Below are 18216 nucleotides of genomic sequence, written 5' to 3'. Positions count from 1 at the left end.
ACGTGTAACACAGAACGCTTAAGATGACTGAGTTTAAAAGCAATGATGAAACGTTCAACTCAATGGAATAGGGTGTGAATTTCACAGCAATTACTTTCACTATTTACAGTAAAATCTAACAGTTAGGATAACACTATACATTTCAGATTCTACTGTTTCAGGGCTATGACACCATTAGCTAAAGGAAGAGAAAGAGATGCAGAACGTGCAGAAGATGGCCTGCTTCATGGATAAGCAAGGTTGGCCACTTCTCATCAAATCAAAACCCACACATCACAATTGGGACTCCTTTCCCCCAAATGGCACCGGATATCACCAGCCTTCTCAGGTGGTGAAGTTAAAGGGTTTGCTGGTGGAAATTACAACTGACCAGTTTCAAATGGTTTCTACTTGACCCAGTTGTGGCCTATTGGCATTTAAGCACTGAGCTACATATCCAGCAGGGTGAGTGGGTGCAGGCCACAACTCAAATTCTCAACTACAGATCAGCAGCTCCAGGATATACCTAGTCACCTGAAATTTCCTGGAGGATTGGGATCAGCACATTTGGCTAGTTTGCAACTACTACCATCTTCCTTCCCGCTGCAAACCACATCGCCGCCACCAGATTCCACCCTGCAAGCCCAGGATTGGCACTCCTCTGTGGCACTGTTAGTTGTTTCTGATGTGATCTCCTTGTTAATCTAGTATTCTGGGTGAAGATCTGCGAATGCATACATTGTTAAGATCTGTAGGGAAGCCCCTCAACGCTCACACCAGAAATAATACAACCCACCAGGGAAAAAGGCCCAGTTCACTCCTTGAAAGGATAACAAGTATTTTATTCCTAAATAATAGGAGTGCACCAACAAAGAGCTTTGCTGCCGCCGAATGTTCTGGCAAAATCTGCATGAGCAGCACATTAAGAAGGTATATAGCGTCAAGAGTGGCATCATTACATACAGTAGAAACCCACGCGGCTGGTTGGTGAGACCGTATACATAGACCACCTGCTCCATAGGGGATGCCAGGCCATTGGTCCCAGCCCCTTCTGTCCATCTTCTTCCAGGTGGGTGGTGTTGCAGTCGTCATCGGTCACGAGGTGGTGGCTAATTGGCAATTAAGTACAAAACGAACAATACATCTCTATCTGCGTAACAGTGCACCTGGTACAAGGAGACAGGGGCCCAAGGTAAAAGCCGAGGTCATACTAACTCACAAAATTCACCCGATCACAGACAGGCCGGCACCTCTACAAGGTCTTCCATCCTCGTTATGGGCTATAATTGTATCCCTTCCTGAACAAATCACGTGACCCAGAAGTGAAGGCAAGAAAGCCCTGCTTTCTGATCTTTTTTGATCGAGCGGGGGCCTAACAGGTTTATGATCAGTGGTCTGTGGCTGGCTGATACTTTGGAATTCAGAGGTCTTAAGGCTAGGGCATTTGGGTGCTATAACTTAGAATTGCGACTGGTGGGGCTCGGAGGCCTGTGCCCTCCTTCTCGTGGGACTGTATTGTACAAAGATGCTCAGCCCTCTTCCCGTAGCCTTGCAGGGAACATTCTTCCCAGAGCACGAAGGCTGGAAACCTTCAAGACAATGAAAGATTTATGGATCTCTGTGGCTCTGGGCTTTTGCATCAGTGCCCGTGATACAACCTATTCCTTTCCCCATGTTCGTGGCATAGGCCTGTGGTGCTAGCTGCTGGCCTGTGTTTAAGCCTTATGTTCCAGTGTGGCTGCTATATCTAAGATGGCGTTTGTACCTTCATGTGCACTACATCTACAATGCATGCAATAATGTGATTGTGGACTTTAAGAGCGTCTCCTACCCCTGGTCTCTTATATTACATTTCACTGCCTTTGACCTATCCTGAAACGCTTGGGGTGTAGGAAGGTTGTCTCTCCTTCCCAACATATCTCAGAGAAACACTGACCAGCCTGCTTGAGGAAGCAGCCATCGGTTTAGGGCTAACATGTGACTAACTGTGCCTAGCCCTACTGGCCTTTCAGAAGCAGTGGACTTGCACTATTTCACTGAAGAAGGGGGCTATACCCACTGGACCATTCCATTGTAAGGAAGGGGATTATTGAACTGTACGAAGAGGGGGACACTGATCTCACTGGGACAGCCCTCTGTACAGAGAAGGGCCAGGGATACCACTTGGATAGTCCACTCTATGGCGCATGAGTTGTGATATCACTGGGATATTCCACAGTATGAGAAGGCACAAATAGCACTGTGATATTCAACTATGGGAAGTATCAAAGGGATTCGCCACTGTATGGAGGAGAGGTGAGATCGCTGGGATATTCCAGTGTAGTAAGATGGGGCATTGATATCAGTTCATTAATTATTTGAATTTACACTGTGCTGCATCACTACCGCAGTGGTCTCAAATCGCCTATACTTGTCTGAGATTTTAGGGTGTACCGTGTGCCCACCCAGGGATCGCCAGACCATAGTATGTTGTGGGAAAATGAAAAAAGGTTGTCAGAGATGGATGAGAAGTAAAAAGGAGGATAGGAAGAATGGACGGAAGCTTGAACTGAGGGAAGGAGCGAGTGGAGCGATGAAAATAATGAAATTGTAAGTGTATAGTCTGGATATCACTCGGATAGTCCACTGTACGGACAAGGAGCAATAATAACATCACTTGGATATTCCACTTCATGGCATATTGGTTGTGATTTCACTGGGATATTCCAGTGTAGGAAGAAACAGTGATATCAATGGGTTATGCCACTATGTGAGAGGTAGTGCTATCAATGGGATATGCCTCTGTATGGGGGATGGCAAGGGATATAATTTGGGCATTATAGTGAATGGAGAAGGAAGTGCCAGTAATACCACTGGGGCAGTAATATATAATTGCAACTTGTAGAGAACACATCTGCCATTGCTATGGCCTTGCAGTGCTTTCACGACACAGCCATGGGTTCCATTCGACTGTTGGCGAGGTGAAAGGATGTAAGGGTTTTGGTGGTATTTAAGATGGCTCTCAATGACCCTACGCCCTTGTCCCTGAATACTGCTCTCTTCGGCACAGGTGTGTATGTGTAGCAAAGGTAGTGTTAGTTATAGTGATAGAGTATTTCCCAGACTCTGGAACCTCTTCATGTCAACAAAAGAATCGCCCTCTCGCTTCTACATTTCAGGAAGGAGTTCAAGACCCTCCTCATCAAATGATGACTCCTCTTCAACACCTAAATCCACACAACCGCCACTCCCCACCCTACCTGATACCTGGCGATTTGCTCCCAGCTGTTTCCTCCCCAGGTTGCCTGTAGATACTTTGCTGCCAATGTGCTCACCCTGCCCCATTTTTTGTTCCCCACTCCCTTGTATTTCTGCTTTCCTCACCGAGTCCTTCCCCCATGACTTGTAAAGCGCTCTGTTGCTCCCCTTTTCCGGTCAACTCCCTTTATCCAATGGGCTGTTTCACTATTCGGGGGAGGTGAGGTAAAATCCATTGGGCTACTTACCTGTACAAACAAGAGATGGCAGCTTTGCCTGGTGCCCTGTACGGTAAATGTTATGGCACAGCAATGTAGTCGATTTTGCATGGGCTCTAATCCAAGTACGAAAATGGCTCCATCCGCAAGAAACCCACCTCGTCATTTAAAGTCCACACTATCACCTCCCCACAACCCACCCTTAATGCACTACCGGTCGCCCTCTCTAGATACACACTCGCCAATCAGCTACCACAAAGCCCACCATAAACACAGTGCAAGGGGCAATGCCAGTCAACATACAGCAAAGACAGCTAAATAAGGGGCTCATCATGTCTTCTGCATGCCCACAATCCTTTGCAAAATCTCTGACACTTCTAGTTCATTCTCATTGGAATATAAACATTTCTTTTGAATTTTCAGGAGCGCACCAGGGAGTGCAAGTATGATGTGTTTAAATTGGTTTACCCATAGTTCTTTAAAACTCACCCTGACATTGTGGCGTACAATGAACACGTCCAGAAAACTGAACTGATTGTGAAACTTGTTTCCTTTGTGCAAAACTGAGGAATGATGTTTTTTTTGCTTGCCCGAGTGTGCACCTCAACCCTGCCCTAGAGATAAGGGGTGTTTCGGACACTTTTATGTCCTAAAAATAGGCAAATACTCCTCAAAAATAAAAATAGGGAGTAGAAATACTCCCACCAAATAAATGAAATAGACCCATAGTGGCCTGTCCGCCTGCTTTGATTCACACAGCTTCATTGATATGTTAGGACCAGTAATACAGATAGGGCCACAGGAACAAACTCTACTATTATTACTGCTTGATGTGAAGAGGTAAAAATGTATGTTGACGCATGAATAACTTGGTTTGAAAGAAATATTTATTACAAAACATTTCTATTTTGCAATCAAAACATATTTGTACTTTCTTATTAAATACTCCCAATGGGAATGAGGCATCCTATTTTTACTCCATAGAAATAATTTGACTGCTAACTTTAACAAATAGGGAGTCAAATACTCAAATTTCAAAATCCTATCTGGAGCACCAACTGAACCTATACGCTTTACACAAGATTTGTCTTTTATTGAGTGGAGCAAAAACAGAGCACTGTGCGGTGCACATAAACACCCTACCTAGGTAAACCTGGCCCTCTGTGTGCCTGCACCACGTTGGCACCACATTGGCACACCAATGAGAGCGAGGCCACTGCCTGGCAATGGTCACTGGGCTAGTCAACAGTAAAGAGGGAAGGTGGCAATGTCCGAAGAGCTATTCCCATGTACACAGAAGGGGTGGCAATGCCTACAGCCAACTCTGCTATATGGAGAAGTGGTAATAAGGCTTAGCAACCACTCCACTGTCTGACTGGTTATGAGAGGCCTAGAGAACGCACTCTTATTGTTCGCTTCATTCGTTTTTTCTTCCTGAAACCGACCTATTCCATTGTCAAACATCTAAGAGTGCTCTTTGATGGGCGTTTACAGATTCTTCCCTAACCACCCGCCTAACAATGGAGCTGTTGAAGCAGCAATTTTCAGGTTTTGGCTCCCAGAGGTCCATTTCGCGACGCCTAATGTTGCCATGGACAATGCTGGATAGCACTCTGCGCTGGTCATGTGTCATTACTCCCAGGTTGGGGTTTACTGAAAGGTGAGCATGTGCGCTGTGCCTTAGCTGTATGGAAAGAGACCCAGATTGCTGATTCTTAGCAGGCCAGGGTTTGCTGTACTGTACTTTTCTGGTTTGGAGTGTGTCCTAATTTGCATAATACTTTAATGGCAAATCACTTGTAATGGTGTGACCTTCACTGCGTTTTTTTAGTCACGGCATGATGTTTATTGGTGCATTTGAAGCTGCTTTGCCAATACGTCTCGGGAGGATAGCTCAGGGGCAACGTGCTCGCCTTGGAAGCAAGACGGCACGGAGCAACACAGGTTCCATCCCCGGGTCCGTGCTTAGAAACCTCTGGGTATTAAGCGTGTTATAAATAACCTATCATATCATATCATACGTGCTCCAAGATCCATCTCGAAGTATCGTCCAACTCCATAGTGATGCAAAGTGGAAGCTGCATGAGGTACTTCCCGCTGCGATTGCACTGACGCTGTATGTGGAGGTTTGCCACAAAAATGCCTACCCCCACCTACAAAAGCTTCAGGATATGTGATGTGTCTGCAGCCTGGCGTGGGATTTCTTGAGTGAAATTTAAGACCCTACGTAGTCTTGAAAAGAGCCTCCTTCGGAATCTCCTGAACTCTCTTTCACAAACAGAGAAGATCCTACGGTCACATGCACAAACCTTCTCACTCTTCCATCTTTACAATGGAAAATTGTGTCGTTGGGTGCAGAGGCGGATTTTACATTCGGACATGGGACAAATGCCCACCAGGCCCCCTACTCTGCCTATCTCACATCAAAGGCAAACAGCTCAGGCTCCGCAAGGCCTCCCCCTAAGATCTTATCCTTCTAACAGGCTCTACAAGCACACCCTTTACAATGAAAGGTGATTTGCAATGTTAACAGGTTACATGCAATACATGGAACGTTTGTCCCTAAAGTTCATAAATGATGCACTTGGGCCCTTTAACTTAAATTTGCCACTGGGTGGGTGGGTTCCAGCTGTAGAGTGGTCTCCTAGAGTAGCCGAGGCATGAAGCTTCCCATCCACTGTTCTGCAAATGTTTCCAATATGTTTTCTACTAAATCCGAAAGGCCCCCCCACCAAGGGACAATTTCGTTTTTGATGTGAGTTATCGAAAGACCTCTGTGGGTAATTCGGATGGGCCGATAAGACGTGTTAATGTTATCTGGACTACTCCACCGTACAGAGAATGATTTGGTTACGTCCACAGGGCCAATCCACTGTACGGTGATAGAGGGTCAGTGTCTACTGAACTGTTTCACTTCATGGAGAAGAGGAGGCAATATCCACTGGAATTTTCCATTCTGCAGAGAAGGGGCGCTACTAGCCACTGGGCTAATCACTAATGAGAAGCGGGGGATATGCACTGTGCTAAGTCACTGTAAGAGAAGAGGCGAGATATGCCGTGTGTTATTACACATTAAAGTGATAAGGGGGTTATGCACTGTGCTATTCCACTATACAGAGAAGAGGTGCTAGGCGCACGTGTTATTCCACGGTAAAGAGGAAGGAGGTACGCTCTCCACTCTAATAGAAGAGGAGGTGAGATACGCACTGTGTTACTCCACAGTTCAGGGGGATAAGGAGTTATGCACAAGAGGTTATGCACTGTGCTATTCCACTATACAGAGAAGAGGTGCTAGGCGCACGTGTTATTCCACGGTAAAGAGGAGAGAGGTACGCTCTCCACTCTAATAGAAGAGGAGGTGAGATACGCACTGTGTTACTCCACAGTTCAGGGGGATAAGGAGTTATGCACAAGAGGTTATGCACTGTGCTATTCCACTATACAGAGAAGAGGTGCTAGGCGCACGTGTTATTCCACGGTAAAGAGGAAAGAGGTACGCTCTCCACTCTAATAGAAGAGGAGGTGAGATACGCACTGTGTTACTCCACAGTTCAGGGGGATAAGGAGTTATGCACAAGGGGTTATGCACTGTGCTATTCCACTATACAGAGAAGAGGTGCTAGGCGCACGTGTTATTCCACGGTAAAGAGGAAAGAGGTACGCTCTCCACTCTAATAGAAGAGGAGGTGAGATACGCACTGTGTTACTCCACAGTTCAGGGGGATAAGGAGTTATGCACAAGGGGGTATGCACTTTGCTATTCTACTATACCGAACATATGAGATTTATGCACAGTCTTATTCCACGGTAAAGAGGAAAGAGGTACGCTCTCCACTCTAATAGAAGAGGAGGTGAGATACGCACTGTGTTACTCCACAGTTCAGGGGGATAAGGAGTTATGCACAAGGGGTTATGCACTGTGCTATTCCACTATACAGAGAAGAGGTGCTAGGCGCACGTGTTATTCCACGGTAAAGAGGAAAGAGGTACGCTCTCCACTCTAATAGAAGAGGAGGTGAGATACGCACTGTGTTACTCCACAGTTCAGGGGGATAAGGAGTTATGCACAAGGGGTTATGCACTGTGCTATTCCACTATACAGAGAAGAGGTGCTAGGCGCACGTGTTATTCCACGGTAAAGAGGAAAGAGGTACGCTCTCCACTCTAATAGAAGAGGAGGTGAGATACGCACTGTGTTACTCCACAGTTCAGGGGGATAAGGAGTTATGCACAAGGGGGTATGCACTTTGCTATTCTACTATACCGAACATATGAGATTTATGCAGTCTTATTCCACGGTAAAGAGGAAAGAGGTACGCTCTCCACTCTAATAGAAGAGAAGGTGAGATACGCACTGTGTTACTCCACAGTTCAGGGGGATAAGGAGTTATGCACAAGGGGTTATGCACTGTGCTATTCCACTATACAGAGAAGAGGTGCTAGGCGCACGTGTTATTCCACGGTAAAGAGGAAAGAGGTACGCTCTCCACTCTAATAGAAGAGGAGGTGAGATACGCACTGTGTTACTCCACAGTTCAGGGGGATAAGGAGTTATGCACAAGGGGTTATGCACTGTGCTATTCCACTATACAGAGAAGAGGTGCTAGGTGCACGTGTTATTCCATGGTAAAGAGGAAAGAGGTACGCTCTCCACTCTAATAGAAGAGGAGGTGAGATACGCACTGTGTTACTCCACAGTTCAGGGGGATAAGGAGTTATGCACAAGGGGTTATGCACTGTGCTATTCCACTATACAGAGAAGAGGTGCTAGGCGCACGTGTTATTCCACGGTAAAGAGGAAAGAGGTACGCTCTCCACTCTAATAGAAGAGGAGGTGAGATACGCACTGTGTTACTCCACAGTTCAGGGGGATAAGGAGTTATGCACAAGGGGGTATGCACTTTGCTATTCTACTATACCGAACATATGAGATTTATTCCACGGTAAAGAGGAAAGAGGTACGCTCTCCACTCTAATAGAAGAGGAGGTGAGATACGCACTGTGTTACTCCACAGTTCAGGGGGATAAGGAGTTATGCACAAGGGGTTATGCACTGTGCTATTCCACTATACAGAGAAGAGGTGCTAGGCGCACGTGTTATTCCACGGTAAAGAGGAAAGAGGTACGCTCTCCACTCTAATAGAAGAGGAGGTGAGATACGCACTGTGTTACTCCACAGTTCAGGGGGATAAGGAGTTATGCACAAGGGGGTATGCACTTTGCTATTCTACTATACCGAACATATGAGATTTATTCCATGGTAAAGAGGAAAGAGGTACGCTCTCCACTCTAATAGAAGAGGAGGTGAGATACGCACTGTGTTACTCCACAGTTCAGGGGGATAAGGAGTTATGCACAAGGGGTTATGCACTGTGCTATTCCACTATACAGAGAAGAGGTGCTAGGCGCACGTGTTATTCCACGGTAAAGAGGAAAGAGGTACGCTCTCCACTCTAATAGAAGAGGAGGTGAGATACGCACTGTGTTACTCCACAGTTAAGGGGGATAAGGAGTTATGCACAAGCGGTTATGCAATGTGCTATTCCACTATACAGAGAAGAGGTGCTAAGCGCACGTGTTATTCCACTGTTAAGAGAAGGGGGGGGAGGGGCACTCTGCTCTCCACTGTCGGAGGCACTCTGCTAATTCACTGTAAGAGAAGAGGCGAGATATGCAGTGTGTTATTCCACTGTGTAAGGAAGAGTAGGCAATTTCCACAGGGATATTCACAGAATGCAGGGAACGTTGTGGGACACGATGGGAGATGTCACTTTCTGAACGAAGAAGGGGTGGTGTTTTCTTCAGGAAACTTACGGTTGGGAACGTCCACTAAACTAGTCTATTGTTTTCTAGGCCATTTCACCGTACGAAGTGAGAGGGGCAACGTCTACTTGGCTATTCCACTGCATGGAGACGGTGCAGTAATGACAGTGGGTTGTTAAACTATGTAGACATGGGGGCAATACACACTGGATGAGGCTACCGGACAGAGAGGGGGTGTTGTTCCAGTGTTCCACTGCACTCTTCTGAGAATCAGTAGCAACGTCAAGTGTGTTGCTCTCCTTGTGTACAGAAGGGGGTACCAATGCTGTAGCTGGTGGGCTATTTCTCTCTATGAAAAGGGGGTTACAACATCTACTGGGCATTTCTATTCTATTGAGAAGGGGATCCAATAGCTCCTGGGCTAGGTAAGAAGGTAAGGATATCTAGTGGGTTCCTAGTGATTCCATCAACAGCCAAACCATCGACAACCATACCATTGACCAAAAAGCATTAAAAAAACATCGAATGCATTTTTTCTTCTAAATTTTTACTAAACTGAAGCCTTTACCATTTAAAAAAATGCATTCGATGTTTTTTTTCGATGCATTATTTTCAATGTTATGGTCTGTCGATGCTTTGGATTCGATGCAATGACCGGATACCTATCTAGTGCTCTAACGAAGGTGGGGTAATATCACTGGGCCACTCCACAGCACAGAGAATGGATAAGTAGCCATTGCCTCCCCTCCTCTGCATTGTAATAACCAAGTGTTATTACCTCATCACCTTCTGGGGATATTCGACTGTACAAGAAAAGGGTGGTAGTGCCCACTGGACTATCCCACACAATGGAACGCCATCTAGCAATGTCTACTGGCCTAGGCCGCAGTTTGGAGCAGAGTACTACTTTTTCTGGGCTATTACACCTCCTGGGATACTCCCTTGCATGGAGAGGGGGCTGATAATATCAAACAGGCTCTTAGCCCGGTGCTGGGAAAGGGGTTATCATATCTACTGGCATTTTTCATTCTATGAATAAGAGGGTGACACTATCCACTGAGCAACGACTACGTAGTGATTTTGCTGTGCGGAGAACGATTTGGCAATTCCCACAGTACCACTGCTGGGCACGCAGATGCAGCAGCAATTGATAATCAGTGGCTTGCTCCAGATGAAGGGGAAGAGGTGGTGATATCCATTGGCATACCCCACTGTATGGAGAAGGTGTGTTGCTACCCATTGGCATACCCCACTGCATGAAGAAGGTGTGGTGCTACCCATTGGCATACCCCACTGCATGGTGAAGGTGTGGTGGTATCCACTGGCATACCCCACTGTATGGAGAAGGTGTGGTGCTACCCACTGGCATACCCCAATGTATGGGGATGGTGTGGTGCTACCCACTGGCCTACCCCGCTGCATGGAGGTGTGGTGATATCCACTGGCATACCACACTGTATGGAGAAGGTGTGGTGATATCCATTGGCATACCCCACTGCATGGAGAAGGTGTGGTGGTATCCACTAGCATACCCCACAGTATGGAGAGGTGTGTTGCTACTCACTGGCATAGCCCACTGTATGGAGAAGGTGTGGTGAGATCCACTGGCATACCCCACTGCATGGAGAAGGTGTGGTGGGATCCACTGGCATACCCTACTGTATGTCGAAGATGTGGTGATGGCATACCCCACTGCATGGAGAAGGTGTGGTGATATCCACTGGCATACCCCACTGTATGGGGAAGGTGTGGTGCTACCCACAGGCCTACCCCACTGTATGGAGACGGTGTGGTGATATCCACTGGCATACCCCACTGTATGGAGAAGGTGTGGTGCTACCCACTGGCATACCCCAATGTATGGGGATGGTGTGGTGCTATCCACTGGCCTACCCCACTGCATGGAGTTGTGGTGATATCCACTGGCATACCACACTGTATGGAGAAGGTGTGGTGATATCCATTGGCATACCCCACTGTATGGAGGAGGTATGGTGAGATCCACCTGCAGACCCCACAGTATGGAGAGGTGTGTTGCTACTCGCTGGCATACCCCACTGTATGTAGAAGGCGTGGTGAGATCCACTGGCATACCCCACTGCATGGAGAAGGTGTGGTGATATCCACTGACATACCCCACTGCATGGATAATGTGTGGTGCTACCCACTGGCATACCCCACTGTATGGGGAAGGTGTGGTGCTACCCACTGGCATACCCCACTGTATGGAGACGGTGTGGTGATATCCACTGGCATACCCCACTGTATGAGAAGGTGTGTTGCTACCCACTGGCATACCACACTGTATGGAGAAGGTGTGGTGATATCCATTGGCATAACCCACTGTATGGAGAAGGTATGGTGATAACCACTAGCATACCCCACAGTATGGAGAGGTGTGTTGCTACCCACTGGCATACCCCACTGTATGTAGAAGGTGTGGTGAGATCCACTGGCACACCCCACTGCATGGAGAAGGTGTGGCAGATCCACTGGCATGCCCTACTGTATGGAGACGGTGTGGTGATATCCACTGGCATACCCCACTGTATGGAGAAGGTGTGGTGATATCCACTGGCATACCCCACTACATGGAGAAGGTATGGTGCTACCTACTGGCATACCCCACTGTATGGAGAAGGTGTGTTGCTACCCACTGGCATACCACACTGTATGGAGAAGGTGTGGTGATATCCACTGGCATACCACACTGTATGGAGAAGGTGTGGTGATATCCACTGGCATACCCCACTGCATGGAGAAGGTATGGTGCTACCCACTGACATACCCCACTGTATGGAGAAGGTGTGTTACTACCCATTGGCATACCCCACTGTATGGAGAAGGTATGGTGATATCCACTAGCATACCCCACAGTATGGAGAGGTGTGTTGCTACCCACTGGCATACCCCACTGTATGTAGAAGGTGTGGTGAGATCCACTGGCATACCCCACTACATGGAGAAGGTATGGTGCTACCCACTGACATACCCCACTGTATGGAGAAGGTGTGTTACTACCCATTGGCATACCCCACTGTATGGAGAAGGTATGGTGATATCCACTAGTATACCCCACAGTATGGAGAGGTGTGTTGCTACCCACTGGCATACCCCACTGTATGTAGAAGGTGTGGTGAGATCCACTGGCATAACCCACTGCATGGAGAAGGTGTGGTGAGATCCACTAGCATACCCCACTGTATGTCGAAGATGTGGTGATATCCACTGGCATACCCCACTGCCTGCAGAAGGTGTGGTGATATCCACTGGCATACCCCACTGCATGGAGAAGGTGTGGTGCTACCCACTGGCATACCCCACTGTATGGGGAAGGTGTGGTGCTACCCACTGGCATACCCCACTGTATGGAGACGGTGTGGTGAGATCCACTGGCATACCCCACTGAATGGAGAAGGTGTGGTGAGATTCACTGGCATACCCCACTGCATGGAGAAGGTGTGGTGATATCCACTGGCATACCCCACTGCATGGGGAAGGTGTGGTGCTACCCACTGGCATACCCTACTGCATGGAGAAGGTGTGGTGCTACCCACTGGCATACCCTACTGCATGGAGAAGGTGTGGTGCTACCCACTGGCATACCCCACTGTATGGAGAAGGAGTGGTGATATCCACTGGGATACCCCACTGTATAGAGAAGGTGTGGTGATATCCACTGGCATACCCCACTGCATGGAGAAGGTGTGGTGCTACCCACTGGATGGAGAAGGTGTGGTGCTACCCACTGGCATACCCCACTGTATGGAGAAGGAGTGGTGATATCCACTGGGATACCCCACTGTATAGAGAAGGTGTGGTAATAACCAATGAGATTTTATACGGTATTGAGAAGGTGTGATGATATCCACTGGCCAACCCCACTCTATGGGGAAAGGTGGAATGTCCTGTGGGGGTTTCTTCTGTTTGAAGAAGGGTGAGAATATTTCCTAGGGGTATTCCAATGTATGGCGAAGGTGTGGTAATATCCACTGGCATATTGTACTTTATGGAAAAGGGTGGTAAAATCCAGTGGAGCTTTCCCACATTATGATGGGTGAGAATACCCACTAGCCTATTCCACTGCACAGAGAAGTGTGGTGATATTTACTGGGATATCCCACTTCATGGAGAAGGGTCAGACACATCTAGTGGCCTATTACACTGTAAGGTGAAGGGTGGCAATATCCACGGGGGTATTCCAATGAATGGTGTAAGGTTGGTAATTCCCACTAGCCTATTCCACTGCAGGCAGAAGTGTGGTCATATTCCACTTCACGTAGAAGGGGCAGACACAGCTACCAGCCCATCCCACTGTAGGGGGGAGGGTGGTAGTACCCACGGGGGTATTCCTCTGTGCGGGGAATGGGAGGCAATGCGAATGGACACAGGAGAGAAACAAGTGAACGATGAAGAGGAGAGTAGAAGAGAGAAACAGAGGGACGCAGAAACAGGAGAGAAACAAGTGAACGATGAAGAGGAGAGTAGAAGAGAGAAACAGAGGGACGCAGACACAGGAGAGAAACAAGTGAACAATGAAGAGGAGAGTAGAAGAGAGAAACAGAGAGACACAGACACAGGAGAGAAACAAGTGAACGATGAAGTGGAGAGTAGAAGAGAGAAACAGAGAGACGCAGACACAGGAGAGAAACAAGTGCACGATGAAGAGGAGAGTAAAAGAGAGAAACAGAGGGACGCAGACACAGGAGAGAAACAAGTGAACGATGAAGAGAGTAGAAGAGAGAAACAGAGGGACGCAGGCACAGGAGAGAAACAAGTGAACGATGAAGAGGAGAGTAGAAGAGAGAAACAGAGGGACACAGACACAGGAGAGAAACAAGTGAACGATGAAGAGGAGTGTAGAAGAGAGAAACAGAGGGACGCAGACACAGGAGAGAAACAAGTGAACGATGAAGAGGAGAGTAGAAAAGAGAAACAGAGGGACGCAGACAGAGGAGAGAAACAAGTGAACGATGAAGAGGAGAGTAGAAGAGAGAAACAGAGAGACGCAGACACAGGAGAGAAACAAGTGCACGATGAAGAGGAGAGTAGAAGAGAGAAACAGAGGGACGCAGACACAGGAGAGAAACAAGTGAACAATGAAGAGGAGAGTAGAAGAGAGAAACAGAGAGACACAGACACAGGAGAGAAACAAGTGAACGATGAAGTGGAGAGTAGAAGAGAGAAACAGAGAGACGCAGACACAGGAGAGAAACAAGTGCACGATGAAGAGGAGAGTAAAAGAGAGAAACAGAGGGACGCAGACACAGGAGAGAAACAAGTGAACGATGAAGAGAGTAGAAGAGAGAAACAGAGGGACACAGACACAGGAGAGAAACAAGTGAACGATGAAGAGAGTAGAAGAGAGAAACAGAGGGACGCAGACTCAGGAGAGAAACAAGTGAACGATGAAGAGAGTAGAAGAGAGAAACAGAGGGACGCAGACACAGGAGAGAAACAAGTGAACGATGAAGAGAGTAGAAGAGAGAAACAGAGGGACGCAGACTCAGGAGAGAAACAAGTGAACGATGAAGAGGAGAGTAGAAGAGAGAAACAGAGGGACGCAGACAGAGGAGAGAAACAAGTGAACGATGAAGAGGAGAGTAGAAGAGAGAAACAGAGAGACACAGATACAGGAGAGAAACAAGTGAACGATGAAGTGGAGAGTAGAAGAGAGAAACAGAGAGACGCAGACACAGGAGAGAAACAAGTGCACGATGAAGAGGAGAGTAAAAGAGAGAAACAGAGGGACGCAGACACAGGAGAGAAACAAGTGAACGATGAAGAGAGTAGAAGAGAGAAACAGAGGGACACAGACACAGGAGAGAAACAAGTGAACGATGAAGAGAGTAGAAGAGAGAAACAGATGGACGCAGACTCAGGAGAGAAACAAGTGAACGATGAAGAGAGTAGAAGAGAGAAACAGAGGGACGCAGACACAGGAGAGAAACAAGTGAACGATGAAGAGAGTAGAAGAGAGAAACAGAGGGACGCAGACTCAGGAGAGAAACAAGTGAACGATGAAGAGGAGAGTAGAAGAGAGAAACAGAGGGACGCAGACAGAGGAGAGAAACAAGTGAACGATGAAGAGGAGAGTAGAAGAGAGAAACGGAGAGACGCAGACACAGGAGAGAAACAAGTGAACGATGAAGAGGAGAGAAGAAGAGAGAAACAGAGGGACGCAGACAAAGAGTAAAAACACAACAAAACCGAGCGAGAGAATGAGGGAGACAGCGAGATGGATAACCAGGAAAGAGAGAGAGGCAATGATTAGGGCGAGATGGAAAGAGGGGAGCATTCGAATGGAGAAAAGGAGTAAGTACTTGAGAAGGTGGAGAGGCGGGGCGGGGGGAGCTAGGTGCTGACGAGATGCATGGCGTGGGCCAGGCCTGTTTGTGCATTTCATTTCTTTTGTGACACGCTACATGGGGTTGAAAGCTACTTTAGAAAGCTCCCCTAGTCCTGTGTCCAATGCCTACTACCCCCTTTTCTCTTGTCGCCCTAGTGTGATCTCACCCCACATGTGATCCAGTGTCAGAGGTCAGCGGTTGTACCCACACCCCACCCCCGCAATTGGCAATGACACAGCGCATTACCTCAATAAACAGCCCAACGCCTCCGCCCTTTTACGCAGCACTGATGATGTCACTCCGAATCCCATTCTCTCTCTTCCTATGGTCTTCTTCCTTGGCAACCGTAACCACAGTGTTTCCGCGGCAACGGGATGAAGGATCTCCAGGGAGAGTCGGTTGCCATGGAAGCTGTAGATAGGAAATCGGGAGGCCGACGAGGGGGTAGGGACGTGGAGGCGGGAATCACGACACGTTATAGGCAATTCCAGCACCACCCCCAGGATTAATTCTGAAATGGAACAAAAATGAAAGCCTCCCCCGTGCCCTCCAACGTGGATGAGAATAGCGATGCCAGAGACCAGCCAATGCCGGGCGTGCGTAGTTTGTGAATGAAAGGAGGGCCTGGCAGAACCTCTTAATCCAAATGTGCAGGTCTTTATGGGAAATTTCCATGAAGCGAAATCCCTCTCTGTGAGACCCAATGAGAGTGGTGTAGCATATCCAGAATCCACACGCCCCCTCCCTCCCCCTGCGGTTATGAGGATAGACGGGGAAGGTAGACATGTAATACCAGGAGCATCCTGTTCTCTGCAATGACACAGACGTCACTTACGTCTTTGCTGGCCCTGCCTGCTTATCCCCCCCATCCTGCTCCTCTCAGAGCCAGGCGGAATCTTCCACTGAGCACCCTTACTCCTGATCCCTTGTTCCAGAGCAGGGGTCTGCATCATGTCCCATCATGCCTAGCGAGCATAGTCAATGGTGTGGTACCATGCGAGCAGTACTCCAAAACACTTGGAGAGCTGCAGGCAAATACACCCGTAGGATACTCGCCCCTCCTTCTGTCATGCTACTGTGACATATCCCCTGTAAAACACCCATCTGCCACTGGTATTTGGCTTGTGTGAGGTTTGCCTACCTGGAGGCATCGTCTCAGGAGGATAGCTCAGCGGCAGTGTGCTTGCCTTGGAAACAAGACGACATGTAGCAACAAGGGTTCGATCCCGGGTCCGTGCTTAGAAACCTCTGGGTATTAAGCGTGTTCTAAATAACCTATCATATCATATATCTTGGTGCTGTTGAAACTGGCGGTATCCGCGGAGGCTGTTCTATAGGCGCTAAAACAGCAAGGTCAGCAAGGTCTTTAATTTCTGTCCAACTCATGTCATTTTCTGGAGACTGGTACTAGGAAATGTGTCCTACCACGCGAGAGAGAGCACTAAGAAAAGTCAAACGGGGCGACACCAAGGCATTAAGCAGCGCCACCTTATAAGACTACTTCACCACTGACGATAATCAGACGGCTAAAGTAAGGTAAGTGTCCATCGGAATGATCAGGCTCTGCTCAACTGCTGCTGGCATGGGAACTGCCCAAAGGGATTCAGACCAGGGCATAGAGATCCACTGGCTTTAGGTAGCATTAACGGGGAGAACGTCAGTCTCGCTTGGATCAATGTTAAAAAATCGACAGTCCGAATTGTATTGATTTAAGGCAATTCCAAAGCTTCCTTGAGGAGAGGTCCTTATGACAAGACAAGTGCCCAAAACCATGTGTGGCACCTGTATAATTCATATATATATATGGGATACATTACTCACCGTAATCGTATTTCTGATGCTTGTATCTGCTTAGATTCACATGCTGTGCATAGGCCGACATCTAGTGGAAGCTGCGGAGTATTACAGTTTGTTTTTCGAAACTCGAAAATGGGCGTCGACGCAGGGCGTGCCAGTAATACTATCCCTAGTGTGACGTCCACTGTACCCAAGATCCCTCACGCGTCTAGGATCCTCAGATTGTATTTTTTCTGACATGAGGTAGCATGAGGAGTAGCGCGAGTACAGATAATCCAAGCAGATAGATAGAACGGTAAGACTACAAGCAACCATGCGCCTTCTCTCAGAGGGGAGGAAGGGTGGGTCGCATGTGAATCTAAGCAGATACAAGCATCAGAAATACGATTACGGTGAGTAATGTATCCCTTCTGAGGCTTGTGGAATCTGCTTAGATCACATGCTGTGCATAGATTATCAAGCAGTACCTGAAGAAGGAGGTGGGATGTGAGAAGGGTCATGAGCAAATAAGTGTCTTAGAACCGCGTGTCCCACTTGTGTATCTGCTTTGGAATGGGTGTCAATGCAGTAATGCTGAGTAAAAGTGTGAATAGAGCTCCAAGTAGCTGCTTTGCAAATGGTGTCAAGGGGTACATTTGCAATGAAAGCCAGAGTGGCCCCAATGCCTCTAGTAGAGTGGGCTCTAGGCGTGAAAGGCAGAGTTCTTTCAGAGAGTGAGCAACACAGCTGGATACAGTTAATAATCCACTTCGAGATGGCACCTTTAGAGACGCGATCCCCCTCTCTGCCTGTAGCTACGGAGACAAACAGTTGATCTGTTTTCCTTAGCGGTCTGGTTTTATTTACATAGTAGAGGACCGCCCTACGCACAT

General features: G+C 47.7%; 1 protein-coding gene across 6 annotated transcripts in view; it reads right to left on the bottom strand.

Moving 5' to 3' along the window:
- Window positions 1-18216, bottom strand: part of DLG4 (discs large MAGUK scaffold protein 4) — a 1400174-nt gene that overhangs the window by 183788 nt on the left and 1198170 nt on the right. The gene's annotated exons all lie outside the window — the stretch shown is intronic.

Source organism: Ambystoma mexicanum, chromosome 1p, assembly GCF_040938575.1.
Source record: "Ambystoma mexicanum isolate Mex_15411 chromosome 1p, UKY_AmexF1_1, whole genome shotgun sequence".
Lineage (NCBI taxonomy): Eukaryota > Metazoa > Chordata > Amphibia > Caudata > Ambystomatidae > Ambystoma > Ambystoma mexicanum.
This window is presented reverse-complemented; position numbering and strand designations above follow the sequence as displayed.